Source organism: Leucoraja erinacea, chromosome 20 (assembly GCF_028641065.1).
Source record: "Leucoraja erinacea ecotype New England chromosome 20, Leri_hhj_1, whole genome shotgun sequence".
NCBI lineage: Eukaryota > Metazoa > Chordata > Chondrichthyes > Rajiformes > Rajidae > Leucoraja > Leucoraja erinaceus.
The window spans coordinates 9,130,476-9,136,475 of record NC_073396.1 but is presented as its reverse complement, the minus strand read 5'-3'; positions in this window follow the sequence as shown (position 1 = coordinate 9,136,475).

Genomic DNA, 6,000 nt, shown 5'->3' with positions numbered 1-6,000 from the left:
GGAAACCAAAACTGCACCAGGCATACTCCAGGCGTGTTCTCACCAGGTCCCTATACAACTGCAGAAGGACCTCTTTGCTCCTATACTCAAATCCTCACGTTATGAAGGCCAACGCCTTTAGCTTTCTTCATCTATCTCTCCCTCCTACCCATTCTCCAGCATTCTCCCCATAACCCGACACTCGTACTAATAAAGAATCTAACCATATCTGCCTTAAAATTATCCATTGACTTGGCCTCCACAGCCTTCTGTTAGCCGGCTACAGTGCAGAGTTATAAAAAGTATATGGCCATCATTCTTGAGTGTCATCCAGACTGCTGGAGGTTTCACAAGACCAGCAACATCCTTATTGCGAGCAGTAACCTGATCTAAAGTAAATTATCTCCAAAGCCTGCACTAAACACCTCATAAAGACCCGCAGCAGATGTGGACTGAACAAGGATACAACAGTCAGAAATAAAAACATTGGAGTAACTCGGCGACACAGGCAACATCTCCGGAGAGAAGGAACGGGTGACATTTCGGGTCGAGACCAGACTGAGAATCAGGGGAGGAGACATAGAGATAAGGAAGGGTAAGGCGTGAAAACACCAAAGGGGATGCTGATCAAGGGAAATGTTGAATGATTCATTGTTAGCTGAGGGAAAGACGACAACAGGGCACACAATCAGTCAAATTTAATAAGGAGCACAGTGATACTAGACAGAGAACTAGGATGGGAGGGACAGAGAGAGAGAGAGAGGAATACAAGATGTGGTACAGTGACTGTATGCCCTAAGCGTCCTATGACAATGTTACAGACCTTTATTAGATTTTAAACAGGACACAAGGAGGTGGGAATAAAAGAGTTTTGTACTTAACCATATAACAATTACAGCACAGAAACAGGCCATCTCGGCCCTACTAGTCCCTGCCGAACTCTTATTCTCCCCTAGTCCCATCTACCTGCATTCAGACCATAACCCTCCATTCCTTTCCCGTCCATATACCTATCCAATTTATTTTTAAATGATAAAATCGAACCTGCCTCCACCACTTCCACTGGAAGCTCATTCCACACTGCTACCACTCTCTGAGTAAAGAAGTTCCCCCTCATGTTACCCCTAAACTTCTGTCCCTTAATTCTCAAATCATGTCCTCTTGTTTGAATCTTCCCTACTCTCAATAGAAAAAGCTTATCCACGTCAACTCTGTCTATCCCTCTCATCATTTTAAAGATATCTATCGTCCCCCCTTAGCCTTCTGCGCTCCAAAGAATAAAGACCTAACTTGTTCAACCTTTCTCTGTAATTTAGTTGCTGAAACCCAGGCAACATTCTAGTAAATCTCCTCTGTACTCTCTCTATTTTGTTGACATCTTTCCTACAATTAGGCGACCAAAATTGTACACCATACTCCAGAATTGGCCTCACCAATGCCTTGTACAATTTTAACATTACATCCCAACTTCTATACTCAATGCTCTGATTTATAAAGGCTTAAGATTTCATACCACCACCCCCCTTAATGGTTGTTATTGAATGAACTTTAGTCACTTCAGTCAACCACACAGCCCTGGGAACTCAATCTGTTGACGATATAGTATGTGGAGTATGATTAAATGTAATCTGACATTTCATAAAAAATCACATTGTTTCAGAATTTATCATACTTTTCTCAACTAGTGTTTTTTTAAGTAGCCCTTGTTGGGGATAAAGTGTATTTATCATACCATTTATGGTTATTTATCAGTTGTTGGACGATCTAGGATCACTGTTTATGGTCCCATCTACACGTTTGGCCCATATCCCTCAAAACCTTTCCTACCCATGTACCTGTCTGAATATATTTTTTATGTTGTTTTAGTCCCTGCCTCAACCACCTCCTCTGGCAGCTCGTTCCGTACACCCACCACCCCTTGTGTGAAACACATTTCTTAATGACATAGAGGTTTAAAGCTCTCACTTTTTCTTAATAAAACTTTTTTTTTTGCTATCTTTCACATTTGCTGTTTGTTTTTTACCTCACTTGTCATATACATTATATTTTAGGAGTAATGCACAAGATGCAATCAATCTTGCATCTTTGAGCCTGAAGAAGGGTCTCGACCCGAAACGTCACCCATTCCTTCTCTCCAGAGGTGCTGCCTGTCCCGCTGAGTTACTCCAGCATTTTGTATCTATCTTCTTGCATCTTTGAGTGGGGCGGTTTCAAACTGCATTAATACAGCTTGGCTCTCATTACCTGGATAAAGAGCTCCACCTTGTGGCAGGGTGGAGGAGAAAACAAAAAATGCAAGATGCTGAGCCTGTTTAAGACCAGTATTTTTTTAAACTTGGGAACATTAATTACTGAGCCCACAGAGCATTATTCCAGTCACTAACATCTTGAGCTGGTCAAACTTTTAGATGGAAATTATCTAAATTGTGCAGAAGAATCTCAAAGGAATAATTAGATTTGTGCACAATATTTTACCCACCAAATTCAAGTGTAAAATTTAAATCGACTTTTAAGAATGAACTGAAGAAATTAAAATGATATTATCAAAATGAAGGATTGCATAGAAATAATTCGAGAGGATTCACAAAAACATAAATGCCATTATGAATGGAGGAATTTGATCTTTTCATTAGTAATAACGACTTTGTTTAGTTTAATTCAGAGATTCAGCGCAGAAACAGGCCCATTGGCCCACCGAGTCCACACCGACAAGCGATCCTCACACACAGACACTGGCGACAATTTACATTTATATCTAACCAATTAACCTACAAACCTGTACGTCTTTGGAGTGTGGGAGGAAACGGAAGATCTCGGGGGAAACCTACGCAGGTCTCACGGGGAGAATGTACAAACTGCATGCAGACAGCACATGCAGTCAGGATCGAACCCGGGTCTCTGACGCTGTAAGGCAGTAGCTCTACCGTTATGCCACCGTGCCAACTTGATGGCACTGGAAATATGGTGACTCTTGTGTATTGCGTATATGATGAACAATCAATCCTCAGGAGATGGTGCTTTTGAATTACTGCAGACCTACTGGTCAAGATATTCACACAAAGCATTTGCAATGTTGAACATTTTCACTCAACGAAAAAGAATAACTGATGAGATAATTCGAAGTCTGCAACTTGGAGGGGAACCTGCAGATGGCAGTGCGCCTGAGTCTGCCCTTGTCCTTTTTTTTAGGGGATGCCAATACAGCCTTGGAAAGTAAAGGGCCTGTCCCACTTTCACAACCTAATTCACGATCTCTGCCAAATTTGCCCTTGACTCATACTCGCAGCATGGTCGTCACGAGGTCGTAGGAGGTCGTGATGCTAGTCGTAGGTACTCGTGGCATCAAGTAGGTCGGGGCGTTTTTCTAGCATGATGAAAAATGTCCACGAGCAAAAAAGGTCGTGAATTAGATCATAAAAGTGGGACGGGCCCTTTACTGCAGTGGAGAGCTGGAGTAACTCAGCGGGACAGGCAGCATCTCTGGAGAGAAGGAATGGGTGGCATTTTGGGTCGAGACCCTTCAGACTGGTTAGGGATAAGGGAAATCAGAGATATAGACGATAATGTGGAAAGATAAAGAACAATGACTAAAAGATATGCAAAAAAGTAGCGATGATAAAGGAAACAGGGCATTGTTAGCTGTTTGTAGGGTGAAAATGAGAAGCCAATGCAACTTGGGTAGGGGAGGGATAGAGAGAATGCCAGGGCTAACTGAAGTGAGAGAAATCAATATTCATACCACTGCGAGCTGCCCAAGTGAAATACAAGATGCTGTTCCTCCAATTTGTGTTTAGCCTCACTCTGACAATGGAGGAGACCCAGGACAGAAACGTCTGTGTAGGAATGGGAAGAAGAATTAAAGTGTCGGGCAACCGGGAGATCAGGCAGGTTCAAGTGGGTCGAGTGAAGGTGTTCTGTGAAACTGCAGTGGAGGTCAGCTAAGGCATAACATTCAAACCTGACCAAGCCCAGACATCCCGTGCCCTACCTTATCCAATCGGGTACAGTGAGGATAAAAACTGACACATATAATAAAATTGCACAAATCTTGATGACCTGGATAAACAAACATTTGTGTTGAGGCCCTTCTTCAGACAATAACAGGATATCTTGTAGGTGTTACACACTGCTGCCATTGGGTACCAGTGATGCAAGTGGTAAATGGGGCACCAAGATAGATATATATATATATATATATAGATATGCCATTTATTGTCACTATACATGTACAATGAAATTGAAAGCTGCTCGTACTCAATGCATACATATAATTTAGTACAAAAAACAAGAAACAGAAAAACAAAAAAACAGAAGGGAGAAGGGGGGGGGGGGAATAGGTGCACAAATTTTGCGGCGCTGTATACATATATACAGATGGAAGTCCGGGTGTTGGGCTGTGAAGTCAGTGCATGTGTGAATTTGAATTAAGAGTAGTTATAATTTTCGGAAAGCAACTATTTCTGAGTCTATTTGTCCTGGATTTGATGCACCTATAGCGCCTTCCAGCAGCAGGTCGAACAGTCCAAACGCAGGATGGGAGCTGTCTTTGATGATCTTCTTTGCCCTGCTAAGGCAGCGGGAGGTGTAGATATCCATCAGGGAGGGGAGAGGGCAACCAATGATCTTCTGCGCTGTCCTAGTTACCCCCTGAAGCCTCTCCCTGTCATGCCATACCAGTCCAACTAGCTCTTTTTTTTTGTGCAAGGAGGAACTGCAGATGCTGGTTTACACCAAAGATAGACACACAAGGCTAGAGTAACTCAGCGGATCAGGCAGTATTTCTGGAGAAAAGGAATAGGTGACGTTTCGGGTCGAGACCTTTCTTCAGACAACAGCTCTTTTTTTTTTTGTCCTAAAAGGCAACAAGCTCAAGTGCCACTGGTGTTCATCAGGGCAAGTGGAGAACATAGATCTCCAGACCTGTGCGTTGGAGATGGAAACACGCGTCCCCATCACACGCGTGACGTTGGTCGCCCACCACCAGCTGCTCTTGCCCTCGTCATTTGGATGACTGATATCCATGTCATCTTTCTTTGTGTTCCGTATTCCCATTTGTAGATTTCCATTGACCCGAGTTTTAAAAGCATACTTATTCAAATGTAACCATGATATTAAACAAGCCAGTCTCACTTTGTGTCTGCAATTTATCTCTTCTATGTTCGAACCAAAATGATAAGATTTGGCAGTCACCCAATTGAGCATTTCATTCCTATGCACTTATTCACCTTCTGTTATGTTGCTGATCACAACAAGTAGACAACCCAAAGGTTTATAATTGGATTTGAGCATCTTCTGGACAGCGTATACCTGGACCATTTATGATTGTGGTTGCAGGTTCATTGAAACATCTTTACTGGGGGTACAGTCAGCTCTGGAGTGTAAATGGCTACAGATGGATTAAATAAAACTCAATGTGATTCAGAAAAGATTACGCAAGAAAGTTAATTGATGGTTTTGTGAATGACTTGTTAAAATTCTAACCTAGGTTGTGAATGTTACAGCGCAGAAATAAACTTTGTGAAACTCTGTAAAAACCTTACAGCACAGAAACTTTATGTTGATTTTTTAATGTGCAAGTAATGTTTTTAAAATATGATTATAAATGGAATTCAAACAGAAACCCTGTTTCCCAGCACAGACATCCAAATTTTGTTTCACACAGTATTCAACATTATTTTGAGATGCGAATAAAGAAGTTAATTCTGGGTCATTCTAACCAATTTATTTTTCTTCATTCCCAGGACACTTAGAATAGCAGTTTGAGCCCAAAGATAGACATAAAATGCTTGCGTAACTCAGCAGGAGAAAAGGAATAGGTGACGTTTCGGGTGGAGACACTTCTTCAGATCAAAATAATAGTTCAGAATACTGGTTTAGACAATAGACAAGTGACAAAAGGTGCAGGAGTAGGCCATTCGGCCCTTCCAGCCAGCACAGCCATTCAATGTGATCATGGCTGATCATGCCCAATCAGTACCCCGTTCCTGCCTTCTCCCCATATCCCCTGACTTTGCTATTTTT